Source organism: Mytilus californianus, unplaced genomic scaffold, assembly GCF_021869535.1.
Source record: "Mytilus californianus isolate M0D057914Y unplaced genomic scaffold, xbMytCali1.0.p SCAF_12, whole genome shotgun sequence".
Taxonomy (NCBI): domain Eukaryota; kingdom Metazoa; phylum Mollusca; class Bivalvia; order Mytilida; family Mytilidae; genus Mytilus; species Mytilus californianus.
In genome coordinates, this window is record NW_026262604.1 from 65,971,710 (window position 1) to 65,988,613 (window position 16,904).

General features: G+C 33.3%; 1 long non-coding RNA gene across 1 annotated transcript; it reads right to left on the bottom strand.

Moving 5' to 3' along the window:
• Window positions 1–11,411: 11,411 nt before the first annotated feature.
• On the bottom strand, window positions 11,412–16,904 carry LOC127722478 (uncharacterized). The gene is made up of 3 exons (XR_007991758.1): window positions 16,712–16,904; window positions 14,105–14,219; window positions 11,412–11,607 (listed from the first exon to the last, which is right to left on the bottom strand). It is a non-coding gene; the product is annotated as an uncharacterized LOC127722478 (long non-coding RNA).

Below are 16,904 nucleotides of genomic sequence, written 5' to 3' on the forward strand. Positions count from 1 at the left end.
ATAACATTAAAACAACTGCTTGACAAAGGAAAAATGTATTGGTAAATGAATTGTACACGTACTAAAGAGGAATAGCTGAACAATTATACGTCTGCTCACTATTTTGTTTGAATCTTTAGATGAAGAACTAGATCTTCAATCTCTGTACAGAAAAACAAAATTACATAACAGTCCTTATAAACAACCTTGTATTGCTGGGTCTGTCAATTCTCCACTAAACCTCTTTCAAAACTGTTCACATCTATCTTATCAGCACCTCCAACCCGGCTTCAGAGTTTCAGTGAAACTATCTTCTCTCGGGTCGGTGTGAATTGGATGTGGATACTGAACATAAAAAAAAACGTTAGAAAATATACAAACTTCTCTATCCTTCTCATTTGTATTCTGAACTTAAAGACGTACTGAAAGAATTAGCCTAACTTTCATTAAAGATAATTGTTAACGTAGATACAAATACCTTGTTTGATGAATGTATAAATGAATACGACAGTAGTTTACTGATTTTCGTATCTCGTGAATCGATTAGGCAAAGACAAATCAAGATGACAAAAAACAATTGGTGAATTGCAAGAAACCAAAAAGGAGCGAGACCAGGTGTGGGGTCTTTACAAATTAATATATTTCATTGACCTAAAACAAGGAATTTGTATCTACGTTTCCCATGTCTATGTGAAATGAAACAATTCCGCCGATCTTTCAATCGGCCGTGGGGAATAGTAGTGTATAGCGTAGAAAAGATTTTGATATTACTGCAAGACAGTAAAATTTGTGATTCAAGATTTTGGGGTAGTTTTTTTTTTTAAATACATATCTGATTGATATCGCTGGTTGAATATTTCTTAACACAATATTTCTGAAGGCTATCTTTTACTGTAGAAAGTATGGTTGTAAGAACTTTAGAAAGATGAACAGAATTCATGCATTAAAAAAACGTGATTCAAACAAAACATTTTCTGAATCTGATAGCATCCAGGTGGCTGCAGTTTTTATTGACAACATATTTGTTGCGTTTGGAGAACTTATTTCTAAACAGACAATCGGTCATCCCTTTGGGAAAGAACTATGCTTCATTTTTATGTTACCTGTTCCTTTATTGATATGAGGTTGACTTCATGTTACATCTATTTTTAAAGACACAAATGTTGCTAAATACTTGGTGTATATCCATATAAAAATATGTTGTTTCCGCGGACAAAGCCAAGAACAGCATCGTTTTTTGTGTGTAAATAACATTAAAACAACTGCTTGATAGAGGAAAAATTTATTGTTTAATCAATTCTTCACTTACCAAAAAGGAATGTTACCGGGCCTGACAATTTAGATACGATCCGGCTAAACTCATCGATCCTTTCAATAATCGTATTCCTAAAGGTTACCAAATTGAATCCAACACTTTTATTATGTCTTTAAATATTGTTTCAATTGGTATAAATATTGATTTTGTTATCAGTAAATTAAAACTATTTTCACAGGTTATGGGGATGTATGGGTGCCCGCAAACATGATTAACCCTTCCACATGCTGTATGTGTCTGTCCAAAGTCAGGGGCCTGTAATTCAGTTGGTGTCAGTTGTTACTGTATATCATATTTGATTTTTGTTCATTGTTTTGTACATAGATCTGGTCGTTAGTTTTTTTGTTTGAATTATTTTACATTTGCCATTTTGAGGCCGTTCATAGCTGACTTTACGGTATGTGTTTTGTTCATTGTTGGAATGGCATTGGTCTCTGGCGGAGAGTTGTCTCATTGGCAATCATACCACATCTTCTTTTTGATTTTCATATTAATCCACAGTTTTTTTACATAAGGAAACGCCTGTTTAAGTTAGTAATATGACAGTTGTTTTCCAATCGTTTGATGTGTGTGAGCTTTTGATTTTGTCATTTGATAAAGGACTTTCCGTTTTGAATCTTCCTTGGAGTTCGGTATTTTTGTTATTTTACTCTTTGCCATGACAAAATTGATAACATACCGAATTTCAAAATAAATGGTTTATATGTTCTTTTATAAAATAGAAGTATTTTGATTCAAAAGCCTTTTGATTGAAAATTTTATCATTGTATTGGTAACTATTTACTCCTTCCAAACATTACAGTTGTCAGGTACTTTCGTACAAGAAGTAACTTTGAAAATAGGAGAGATTGTACCCTCTCATATAAACGGTTCTTTTGATTCACGCAGTACTGTAAATTTAGAAATTATTGCGAGGTTTTTATTAATGCGAATAATGCGACTAGGTGAGTATCGCAATAATGAGAACTCGCATTTTGATAACTAAAACATAGATCTGTATGTAGATTTTTCTGTAATCGCAATAATTAAACTCGCATTCTTGTCCATTTTTAAAAAATCGCAATATTAAATGCATGCAATAATTTCTGAATTTACAGTATATGGTTTTTTATCGAAGAAGAAACAATACTTTCGGTTTAACAGAGGTAATCTGTATCCTGTATCAAATTTAATTGTCAGGGAGTTCAATACATGTAGTGAAAACAGATAGCCTTCAGCGTATTGTTATAAAAGAGAGACGAAATATACCAGAGGGACAGTCAAACTCATAGATCGAAAACAAACTGACAACGCCATGACCAAAAATAAACAGACAAACAGACAAACAACAGCACAGACGACACAACATAGAAAACTAAAGACTAAGCAACACGAACCCCACCAAAACCTGGGGTGATCTCAGGTGCTCCTGAAGGGTAAGCAGATCCTGCTCCACATGTGGCACCCGTCGTGTTGCTTATGTTTTTATAAAGTTGTTGCTATTACGGCGTTATTGGAACCTTCGACTTGGACATTTCATGGTCATTGAATTGAGTCAAAACTTAATGAAGTTCCTGTTTAATGTCCCAAACTGTTTCCCGATTAAAAGGATTTAGTTTTTTTCAAATGGTGCGCCTACTTTGCCGAAAATGGTAAAAACAAGTGAATATAACTTGACTTTCCACGTAAGGCTCAACTTAGGTGGTGGAAGGTATAGTAGTGATCATGCACATAACTATGTTTTTACACCGGTAATTCACAAAAAATATCATGTAGATAAGATTTGAAAGGTGTTATAGACAAATTTCAATTTATTGATAGGACAAAAGAAATTTTGATACATTAGATATTACAAAAATGCAGAATATGCCAACTCCCCTCCCAAACCTTCAATTTCCTACAAAAACATTTAATGTAATAAAATCAGCCATCAAGTGTTCTACAATGATTAGCAGTTATTCAGCTTTCGTTTTCGTTTGTTTTTTCACTTGTTCTGTTAATTGATAGCGTTTGATTTTTATGATTTTGCGTTACGGTTTGCACTTTTCTCGAAAACATACATTTTATCGACTTTTTCAAAAACAAACTTTTGCAATTACAAACCGAAACAACTATTTTTTTAATCAATATTGAAGTTATTGTTTCCTTCATTTCACTTGAAACAAATTATTTTCCTTCTGTACTAAGTGGGATTTTTTCAAAATATGAAATCAAACAATTTTTTTTACAAAACTATATGCCACCTCATAAAGATGAATGGTTGGTGACTTAAGTAAACAAAAACATTCATATTTCATAAATGTCGTAAAAAAGTTGAGAGTAGTTTTAGTTAAGAATATCGAACTTGAACACGCCGCGCACTTGTTTCAAGAAGGTCACACAATCGTAACTAATGGTAACGTTGTAAAAGTAACAAACATTTGAAACCTTCTGAAGTACGCTAACTGACTATGCTATGTTGACCGCACTATTGTTTTAATGTCTGGATAATGGACAAATGTCATAATATAGTGTGAAGTTATCAAAACATAGCTTGATGGTTATAGTAAACTGGCTTATCCTCGGAACAACTGATGGTTATAGTAAACTGGCTTATCCTCGGAACAACTGATGGTTATAGTAAACTGGCTTATCCTCGGAACAACTGATGGTTATAGTAAACTGGCTTATCCTCGGAACAACTGATGGTTATAGTAAACTGGCTTATCCTCGGAACAACTGATGGTTATAGTAAACTGGCTTATCCTCGGAACAACTGATGGTTATAGTAAACTGGCTTATCCTCGGAACAACTGATGGTTATAGTAAACTGGCTTATCCTCGGAACAACTGATGGTTATAGTAAACTGGCTTATCCTCGGAACAACTGATGGTTGTTATAGTAAACTGGCTTATCCTCGGAACAACTGATGGTTGTTATAGTAAACTGGCTTATCCTCGGAACAACTGATGGTTATAGTAAACTGGCTTATCCTCGGAACAACTGATGGTTATAGTAAACTGGCTTATCCTCGGAACAACTGATGGTTATAGTAAACTGGCTTATCCTCGGAACAACTGATGGTTATAGTAAACTGGCTTATCCTCGGAACAACTGATGGTTATAGTAAACTGGCTTATCCTCGGAACAACTGATGGTTATAGTAAACTGGCTTATCCTCGGAACAACTGATGGTTATAGTAAACTGGCTTATCCTCGGAACAACTGATGGTTATAGTAAACTGGCTTATCCTCGGAACAACTGATGGTTATAGTAAACTGGCTTATCCTCGGAACAACTGATGGTTATAGTAAAGTGGCTTATCCTCGGAACAACTGATGGTTATAGTAAACTGGCTTATCCTCGGAACAACTGATGGTTATAGTAAACTGGCTTATCCTCGGAACAACTGATGGTTATAGTAAACTGGCTTATCCTCGGAACAACTGATGGTTATAGTAAACTGGCTTATCCTCGGAACAACTGATGGTTATAGTAAACTGGCTTATCCTCGGAACAAGTGATGGTTATAGTAAACTGGCTTATCCTCGGAACAAGTGATGGTTATAGTAAACTGGCTTATCCTCGGAACAAGTGATGGTAATAGTAAACTGGCTTATCCTCGGAACAAGTGATGGTTATAGTAAACTGGCTTATCCTCGGAACAACTGATGGTTATAGTAAACTGGCTTATCCTCGGAACAACTGATGGTTATAGTAAACTGGCTTATCCTCGGAACAACTGATGGTTATAGTAAACTGGCTTATCCTCGGAACAACTGATGGTTATAGTAAACTGGCTTATCCTCGGAACAACTGATGGTTATAGTAAACTGGCTTATCCTCGGAACAAGTGATGGTAATAGTAAACTGGCTTATCCTCGGAACAACTGATGGTTATAGTAAACTGGCTTATCCTCGGAACAACTGATGGTTATAGTAAACTGGCTTATCCTCGGAACAACTGATGGTTATAGTAAACTGGCTTATCCTCGGAACAAGTGATGGTTATAGTAAACTGGCTTATCCTCGGAACAACTGATGGTTATAGTAAACTGGCTTATCCTCGGAACAACTGATGGTTATAGTAAACTGGCTTATCCTCGGAACAACTGATGGTTATAGTAAACTGGCTTATCCTCGGAACAACTGATGGTTATAGTAAACTGGCTTATCCTCGGAACCACTGATGGTTATAGTAAACTGGCTTATCCTCGGAACCACTGATGGTTATAGTAAACTGGCTTATCCTCGGAACAACTGATGGTTATAGTAAACTGGCTTATCCTCGGAACCACTGATGGTTATAGTAAACTGGCTTATCCTCGGAACAACTGATGGTTATAGTAAACTGGCTTATCCTCGGAACCACTGATGGTTATAGTAAACTGGCTTATCCTCGGAACAACTGATGGTTATAGACTATAGTAAACTGGCTTATCCTCGGAACAACTGATGGTTATAGACTATAGTAAACTGGCTTATCTTCGGAACAACTGATGGTTATAGACTATAGTAAACTGGCTTATCCTCGGAACAACTGATGGTTATAGACTATAGTAAACTGGCTTATCCTCGGAACAACTGACATTAGTAACACCCGACGTCTCTTATCACCGTGGTGGAATTATGAATCTGAAGTTAGCGGCTGGTTCGTTATTCGTTATACGATATTCAATATTCAACCGACCGCCAGAAGCAGGTTCGATTTTTAAAATGTATTAGTAGAAATAATTTTAAAAAATTCTTAAAATGATTACCATGTTAAGAAATAAGTAGATTTGTAAAAAAAAAAAAAAAAAATTGGAAATCTCCTACAGATAATCATAATTTTTCGTTGTCCTCAAATAGAACACTTCAAATGGAACACGATTCTGTTTTTGTATTTTATCAATCTGAAAAAGAGACCGGTTTTTTATTCGTTAATCGATTGTGGAATTTTGTAAGTTTTTTAAACATGCGACTGATTTTTTTTAATTTATCATATATATAATTATCTGGTCCATATAATTGATCCTTAATAATGTATTAGAATAATAGTCTAATTTTACTTATGTTATGCTAAAAGGATTTGTTTGCAATTGAAATATCTGCCTTCCATAATCGTGATAATTGGATAGAAATTATATGGTATATCAATTGATGAAAACCGAAAGTAAATAATCAGCCCATTATTGCTATGCATCATCATCTCGATATATCACTTAAGCCATCACCAGAAAGCTTAATCTCACATTTGAATGTAAGTTGCAGACGGCCCCTAGCACCGTATTGAAGGGCTATTTGATTTTTGTGTAAACACTTCAATTGTTATTAGTGTAGCCTCCAGTAACACAATATACATTATGTCTTTTTGTACTCGCCTTTCACAACTTTCTAAAATTTATGCAAAACAATTGACATGCTACTGATATTAACCTGCTATATTATATGTAAGATTTTAATATCTGATTCAGAAGAGTAAACATGATAAAGGAAAATTGATCATTGACACGTGGTTAGGTGCAGCAAAATAATTTACCTTTTAAAATGACGCTTTCACTAGATATTTAATGTCGATGACGTTATTTGTTCTAATTCCGAGTTCAGAGAATAAATTTGCTTGATGATAACTATAGATTTTAGCAGACAAGTCCAAATATTTAGTACTTGTAAATTTGTGTGTAATAGGGCGTTTTTTGTTACTTTTGACAGTCAATTATTTTACGATCAAAACACTGCAGATGTAAGGGCTTTTTATAGTAAGCTTGTTTACATTCCTTTTCACGTTATGACGGGGGTTTAACAATATGTTAGCCCAGGAAAACATATTTTTATACTTTGAAAGTGCTACAACCCTTAATTTGATTTGTCCTTTTGGTGGGAAAATATGAGCTTGCTTCTTAAAGGGACGACCATTTGATATTCTGGGGGGGGGGGGGGGGGGGGGGGGGGGGGGGGGGGGGGGGGCAGGAGGATTTGTTTTTGATCGGTTATTTATTTTTGTAAACTAAGAGGACAGATTATCTATTTTCTGCACTGTTGAAGCAAGATTTTTCATTTTCATTAAAGCAAGGGACTGATTATTTATTTTCACAACTATATTTATAATTTTTGAAAACATACAATTTTTAAATTCATTTTTTATTATAAATAATACATGAATAGTCCAATCATAATGTACCATTTGATCAGAATTAATCATCATCATCTGTAGAAATGAATCTTCTGAATTCCCAACTGTTTACATGTATTGCATACATACAAGATATTAAAGTTTGGCTGTAATTAGCGTCTTTTAAGTATTCCAAATGATTTATGCCGAGCGGAGCGAGGCTACAAAAAATTTGAAGGGTTTTGGAGCCGCTGAAGTCCCCAAGTTGCTATAGAACTAATTATGCAAAATGTGTTTCCCATACCCTTTATTAATCTGAGAATGAAGGTTCTGTTTTAATAATTTTTTGACAAATTTTGGTCTCAAAGCAACATGTATAGATTCAGTGTAAGACTTAAGTTTTTAGGAACAGCATCAAAAGACAAAGATAAAGCAAAAATTTAATTCACATAGTTAAGTATGTGGCTGCTGTTTTTTTTTAAACTCTTGATCAAGTTAATAACAAAATTACTAAATTACAAAAGGAATGCAACACTAACAGAATACAGAAGGCAATCAATGAACAAAAGACAAATAAATAAGAAACATTGATCCCCAAAAACAGGAGCTACGTCTGAGGGAGAACAGAACTTGCTTCTTGCCGCGAAAACAATTTGATATGAAGACAAGCTTTTGGTTTTGAAATTTCCTACATGAGGCATTTGCCTGAATGTAGTTACTGCCATATGTAATAAAAGTGAGTTAAGTGTTCCTGAGACAATATACCTCAAGTTAAATGAAACCCATTTTTCAGACATTTCAAGTATTTTAAATAATATTTATACTTTTATTATTCAAAGATTTGGGAAGTGATTCCCGATTTTTTTTTGAAAAAAAAGTTGAATTTTATGAAGAATCTGGTGCAATCTCATGCTCTCAAATAGACCTGCCGAGTTATTTATTTTTAATACATTGCAAGTCAGGTTATTTATTTTCAAACTACCACAGAAGAAACCATTTATTTTTGTGATTATCAAGGCTGAGTTATTTATTTTTAAAATCCTCCTGCCCCCCCCCCCAGAATATCAAATGGTCGTCCCCTAACTAAATTCCAAAAATGTGTCAAGCTACTGACTTTGACAAAGCTATAAACAACTAATGTATGCTAAGATTTAGTAAACAAAATAAAAAAACGAAACCAATCCATATATATTATATACTTTGGCATTTTTTTTTTTTTTTTTTTTTTTGCATATTTGCTGTACATATGTAGTACATGTCTTGGTTGAACTTGTTAGAGATAATTATATGTTTTGTCATTTTTTTCCAAGAACAAAATATATACAAATTTCAACTCAATCGTGATCGAAAAAAAAAAAACATTTTCTTGGCCTCTTAGTGTGTCACATGATCATTTTTCCTAGTATCTGATTACGTGTACCTGGCGCCTTTGAAAAACGCAAATGATTCAAAAAGCGCAATGCGTCGATATTTTACTGAGGAAATCAATTTATTTTCGGTAGGTTATTCGTCGTTGGTGTCTTATATGTGCTATCCCAGGTGAATGTACTCCTTATAAATACAATAAATATAGTGGAAATGCCGTATGTGACCGTATTAGTTAAGAGGTTATATAAGACAACAGCCAAAACCTTCAAATGGTTTTTCCAATTAATTGTAGTCCATTATCTTTATCATCGGGTAGTTTCAGCACCAAAAAATGAGAGAGCAAAATATATATAAATACACAGGATCAAAAAAGGTTAATGTCCTCGTCACTTAGAGGCCTGGAAGTATTGTGTTACCATCGTCCGATATTTCTTCATTTCGAAATACAAACAAAGGTTATAATTGCGAGCTAGGAGAAGGAGTTACCGTTTTATTCTAGATGACCTTCTTTGCACGGAATATTGGTTGCAGACGAGGGTATTCGTGTCGACAAATGTATTTGGTTTTTTTATATATACAAAGTTTTATCAAATTATATTGCCTATTAAAACAAATACTAAAGGTTCTGTGCTGTATTCATTTTGGTTAATTACTATCAATGACTTTTATAAACATAAGATGTCAATGAAACAGGAACCCAACGATACAAATGATATGTAGAGATTAACAAACATTCATTGTACCGTCTTCAATTATAGACTAATGATGTCTCAATACGATTCTCTCTAGAAAAGTTTAATTATGAACTCAGTTGAATTGAAAATCTAAGATCATTATGTGATAACATCCGAGAAAGATCACTTCAAGACAAAAACCCAAACATGTTAACTGCAAATGAAAGGTATGGTTTTTTTAATAAAAGACATTACAGGTTAATTGTATGGAAATCTCTATGGCTAGGAACCGTTCAGATCAGATATATGGGTCATTTTAAAAAAATGTCGAATTTTCAGTACACCTATGGTTATTGTTTTTATTTCTGATTGAAAATGCATTTGTAAAATTAAGAGGGACGAAAGATACCAGAGGGACAGTCAAACTCAAAGATTAAAAATAAACTGACAACGCCATGACTAAAAATAAAAATTAAACAGACAAATAATAGTACAGATGACACAACATAGAAAACTAAAGACTAAGCAACACGAACCCCACCAAAAACTTGGGGTGATCTCAGGTGTTTTAAACGGAAGTTTGTAGGATGATTGAGTCAGAACATCAATAATAAACACAATTTATATCTATTTTCATAAGAATTAAATAGATTTAAGTCCATTATTTGCGTAATTTATGTGCGTACAGTGTCAGGGTAACACATTTAAAATGATTTTTTTTCCTATTTTCTGATCGCCTTGATATCTGCAAAAGGAACTATTTTAAAATGTTAATGAAAACTCTAACGAAAAATCACAGCTTCTATATCGTTCTATGTAACATTTTGTCTACAAACTAAATTCAATCGGCGTACATTAATGCATGTCTATGTTGTTACCGCTACTAGAATCTGCCTTTAAATTGTTTCTCCCTATGAATATGGAACTATTCAGTGATGATTTCAAAAGCACAAAAGCATCCAAAAAATTTGACACAGCACGTTTCTTGCATAACAGTGCAGAGAAAAGAAATTTCAAGACATTTAGCGACAAAAATAGTTGTTACCCTTTTATAATGTCTATGCTGTTACCAATAAATTTATTAATTACAACAATACTAGACTTGTAAAAAGTGCAATTACAAGTTGTCAACCAAACACACAGCAGACAAACATAAACACTGCATCAAAGGGAGTAGTTATTTCACAACAGCATTCATAAATGAAGAAATTTAATTATTCTGTTATTATGGTTACAGTAACAGGATAGACAATATTTGACTAAAACGTCTTTAAAATATAATTACATATTATGTTACACATAACGAAATGTTTGGTTGTTTGAACTCGTTTAAAGGTGACAACCTCTTAATCTTTGCAAGTATGCATATACAAAATGCAATACTGCTACCGGTAACAGGATAGACAAAAAGGGTAACAGGATAGAACTTAATTTGGTGATATATCGTTCACAGGTTAACGTACGTTCCTGTTACCAAAAAACAAAACGACAAAAGTAAACCAACGTGCAAGGGGATTACTTGATGTTGGATTTATTAGAAAGAGAAAAAAAATGTTGAACATCATGAATTGCTATCTTAGACTTACGATGCTTGTGGTTATTTTTATAACCTTTGAAAACCAATTTTTAGAGGTATTTTTCTGTACAACATGGAAAATTGACAAATAGTCTATCATTTCACATAATGAAAGTATATAGAGGTTTTTACTCTTGAAAACCATCTTATTGTTGCTCCAAAGGTATCGTTTATTTTGAATTGCTTATGAAGAGGGTAGTTTAAATTAGTAACTTTTATTCAATTTTGCAATTTCAAGATTCGACATTTTTTTTTAAATGACCCACATATACATGTAAAGCAAACATTTACAGAAACATATTAATTTTGTCTCATACGTGTGTATAAGTGTGTGATTGTGTTTGTAGGTGTGTTTGTTTGCGGCTTCGCAATCAACGTCCGACTCCAGCTACACTAAAATCAAATGATCGTTCCCTTACCTCTAAATCTATAGACAAATAACGAATTTCAATTTTATTTTTTATTACATATGTGCATGTGGGATGTGTACATGTGTGCGACAAGAATTCCATCATCGTCCGACTCCCGCTACACCCTCTACACAGTGTATTGACTCGTCGTTGATCTTGACAGCTATTTCTGTACACCCTTGTTGTATTACTTTACAATCTTCTGGATGACTTGTTATTCTCATACCCATTCTGTAATAGAACATATAAATAAGAAGATGTGGTATGAGTGCCAATGAGACAACTCTCCATCTAAGTCACAATGTATAAAAAGTTAACAATTATAGGTCAAAGTACGGCCTTCAACACGGATCCTTGGCTCACACCGAACAGCAAGCTATAAAGGGCCTCAAAATGATTAGTGTAAAACAATTCAAACAGGAAAACGAACGGTCTAATCTATTATATAAAAAACGAGAAACGAGAAACACCTATGAACCACACCAACAAACGACAACCACAGAACAACAGGCTCCTGACTTAGGACAGGTTCATAAAAATGCAGCGGGTTTAAACGTTTTAACAGGCGCCAACCTGTTCATTTTAACAATTTCGGTCAGAGGGAAACCTAGTGAAAATATTACTACCCCTGTAAACAATGAAAACTAAACCTTCTCAATGTATGTCCCATTTTAGCAAGGACGCTATCTATTTTATATTCACGAGAAAACGTTATGGAAAATAGTAAAAATAGAAATAATCTGAAATAAAAACAAAACTTCCTTTTAATGTTATTATTTCCCTCCTTAAGTAGCTTGATGTAAAATTGGTTCAAAATGTTGCTATGCGAATAAAATCCGTGAGTACCAACCTCAATTTAGTTTTCTACTGGCTGTATACCTCTCTGGAACATGTTAATTATCCGTATATATATATACAGCTAGAGCAGAGAAAGTCAGAGAAAAAAGTCCAAAGGGATCGATTGATATGCAGCAAAGATTGGCACTTTTGAAATAAAGTTACTAAGCAAATTCAAACGCACCTTATCTCAATGTAAACATTGAATGTGAATAGATCGAGAAGACCGCAAATACGTGAATAAAAATCGAGACGACCTTTCTTAAAATTGCATAAAAAATTGTAGAAGGATACCTACTTGATAAGAATAGTTATCTTTAATTTCTTAACCTGCACAGACAGACTTTTAAATTTTCATATTCACGAAAAGACAATATTTCTCTATTGAATGTACATGTGACAAGAGCATACCGGTGTGCTCGATAACTTAGGTGTGAAAAAATAAATATACTTTGGGAAATTGTAAGATGCTAAGGACTTTTTTGAACACTCCAAAAATTGGTGACCCGAAAGATCTTTATATTTTGCATGTACATGACTTTTTCCAATTATTTTTTATCAATATGCAGCTTTTTTTTCCCATTTCACAAGCTTCTAATGCAATTATCTCGATAAATACTTAACACAAAACATCGTGTATTTGCATGTATATTTCTAATAACACAGTTTAACACATAATTTCTTTAAAATTTACAATTATTATTTAGGAATAACTATTGAGCAGTATTGAGCATCGGTATTGTTTTATTATTGACTTTCTCGGTTCTATCATAAGAAGACTGAATTTTCTTCTTTTTTTTTCGTTCACTAGATTTCCCACTGTAGTCAGGTGAAACACTCCTAAACAAAAAAACCTCATTTGGATAAGAAAGTTTGATGGAAAGAGAACTGCATAAAGGGGACATAAGTGTATTTTACACACCAAATAAAGCAAAGTGAGAAAAAAACCAAACAAATAGATAGATAAAAAGAAAAATGTTAAGGTCATTAATAACGACAAAATACTGACCTGTGCACAAGACATGACTCAAATGAGTTATACACACTCAAGACATGAAAACTGTAGATCTTTTTTAATGGTTGGGAAGTTAAAATATGTAAAACTTCCATTTGTCTTTCCAATATCAAGAACAGGCACATGGGATTGTTTTTGTTATTTTTCGTTCACACTAACATAATCTTACAAATGTAAGCTTCAATAATAATGATAAATTATAATGTAAAAAATGAACAAACCTATAGACTGTTATTGAAAGAATCTGCCAAAATACAAGGTTGTTCGTGTTCCTAGAACGTGTGACAGCTTTATAAGATAAATGGAAATATTTTACATTAACCACGCAGCAATATAGTGTAATTTTTTAGTCAACATTCAGAACTACGTTTTTTTCTAAATTAAACTACAAGACTAGTATAAAACATCATGGGACTCTTTTCATATAATTTTTTTTTACTAGAAAAATACTATCAAGTATGAGCATTTTTAAAAATATAACCTAATTAGATGCGGATATCGGATTTTGTCCCTAGAACATGAAACACCTTCATGAGAAAAATGAAAATATTTTACATCAACCACGCAGCAATATAGTGTAATTTTTGGGTCAACAGTCAGAACTACGTTTTTTCTAAATTAAACTACAAGTGTAAAACATCATGGGACTCTTTTCATAATTTTTTTTACTAGAAAAATACTATCAAGTATGAACATTTCAATATAACCTAATTAGATGCGGATATAGGATTTTGAAAAGGGGGCCAAAACCAGTCAACGTTTGGAATAGAACATGTAAAAAGTCTAAGCATTAACCATATATGTAGCTCCATAAGGGGGTCCCGTGCCCACTGCTCCCCCCGAAATTTGCCCCTGATATATACTACAAATACTTACGAACAACACTGTATAAGTCTAGGGAGTACACATCTACAATTATCACACCCGACAAGTTCTGATGCTCCACGTGCAATGGATTGTCTTCCTATCGAACACGCTAACCCTAGACCAGCTAAGAATATAAAGAATTAAGTGTTTTATAATCAAAAGTTTGAAGATGCTCTGGTTAACATTGTATTGAGAAGTTCCAATGATTTATTAATGAATACATCATCTGTTCTACATAAAATCGGTCTACATTAATAAAAGTACACATTCGTTTTTCCACTTTCAAAACATGTAAAGTATTGTTATGATAGACTTAACCTTAATAACATTTTATTTCCAGCTCACTTTGAAATGTAAAAGAGAGACAAGCCTGTGACCAAATATTAGTAATCTTGCCTTTTATTTGGGGACGGGGTATGGGTTTAGGGGTCATTTGTTTGTATTGCTTTGTTTTGTTTTTTTATTTTACTTTTTTTTTATGTTGTGTTAGATTATTTTTCGTTTTGTTTTGTTTTGTGTTTGTTTTGTTGGTTGTATTTTTTATTGGTGCTTCTAGATATTCGTTAGGTTGCTGTCTTATTGACATATACCCAAATCTCCTTTTAAGCTTATCTATATGTCTGTCTGTCGTGTTAATGACTTTTATTGGTAGAGCTTAAATATCTTTCAGTACGATTTTATTCCATGATATTCGCACATGTATATATTTTTTACCAGTATCGTTGCACAAGTCTTTAAACTTCCATATTTTTCATGTGTGTGTATTATTAATACACAAACACTTCCTTTGAACTTCGGTGGATAGTTGTGTTATTGGCAATTATACCACATCTCCCTCTTTTTATAAAACTAAAAACAAACATTATATATAAAGGGTGGATAAATGGAGAGTGAGCTATACTAGTATTAGATGGAGAGTGAAAGACAGAGAGCGAGAGAACGAGAGGGGGAGAAAGATTGAATGTATGTCGAATAAGAAAATTTGCTTTCATTCCCGTATCCAATGGGAGGCAACTGCAGCTAACAAATTAGTTGTTGTTCAAAGTTCTTATTATTTCCCTTTGTACACAACCGCTTCTCAGTTCTATGAACTGGTGCTCATGGTTACTTTCATAAAACATTTAATGCTGTATAAATTGTGGTCAAAGATCTTTTTCCCTTTATTTAAAAAAAACCCAGATGACATACTTTCATGAAACTGATGTAAATACCCTGTCCGGCTTACTGAATGGGATGGTATGCATAATGATCACTGTGTCCTTTCGTTTATAGGTATTGTGTATATAAGTGTTGACTGGGGTATAGAAATATTGCCATCATTTGGGGTAAAACCCTTGCGGAAGTGGGGGTTTATTTTATGGATAGCTGTCTCATTTCATTTTTATATTCATCAATGTTTTAAAAAGTATATTACGAATTTGAATATTATATGGCGTGGCGGAAACACATATTGTATAAATATTTTTTTAGAAGAAAAAAGTATTTCAGGGGTCTCATCACGATTCACGAGTTGAATTTTTTGTCAATCACGATTCACAGAAAATAAATTTCCATGATCACGGATCACGAAAATATAAAAAAAAAATCTGTAGAAAAACGGATCACGATAGCGAAAATGCGCTGATCACGAGAACGAAAATAACCCATCAGGCCCCTCATAACTGTGAAAAATAAAAGAATTAGGTAATGTAATATAGAAATGAACCATGTAAAGATAAAGAAATCAAGTAATAACAAATAAATCTAATAGTAAAATGATGCCATGCGGATTTATAGGATAAACGTTATTTAAAAAAAAAGACAAAAACCCACCAAAAATTAAATAATACACAAATGAAGGATCCCCGATCCACACCGCATACATTACTACTTGTACGAAGGATCCCCGATCCACACCTCATACATTACTACTTGTACGAAGGATCCCCGATCCACACCTCATACATTACTACAAAATGTACTTGTACGAAGGATCCCCGATCCACACCTCATACATTACTACTATACTTGTACGAAAGATTCAGTAGTTAAAAGAAATTTTGGGGAACTGAAACAGCCAAATGAAGACCAGTTATAAATACGCTGCTCCAAAGCTTTGAGCTTTTTAGAATGCGTAAATGATTTTGTGTCGTTAATTCGTACACCAAATCCCGTTTTCTCAACAACAAAAAAAGGACCAAATGAAGGGCTAAACCGGACAAGATTTTTTCCCTCATATACATGTACCATACAATACTGAACTAGTTTTAAGAGGGGACGCATGATAATCCCTATACCGCTATACGTATATGTATTTCATAATGATTAAAGAGACCGAAATTATTTTAATTCTTATACAGCGGGGTTTAACTGAAAGTCATTATTGAGAGAGGGGAAAGTATCGTAAATTTAGAAATTTTTGCGTTCATTTATTTTTGCGATTATTGAACACTGGACAAAAATACGAGATTAATTTTTGCGATTAAAGGAAAATTAAATGCTGCATAAATATAATGCTATTTTTTAACAAAATTGCAATGCGAAATATGCGAAACCTATCCCGTCGCAATTTTTGCAAAAATTAAAATATCGCAAAAGTTTCCGAATTTTCAGTATAGTATACAGAATTCTACTCACACGAAACACTCTTGTAATAGCACGCCGCTTCACAGTAATAGACGGTCAAAATATACACCAAGAAAACTAGTTTGACAATATTCCCCATGGTGCTACTTATGTAGTACAGCTGATGTAGAAATAAGTCGTTAAAACCTTTCAATACAACCTTAACCAAGAATATCTTCAAACTTTATATATCACTTAAAATTCT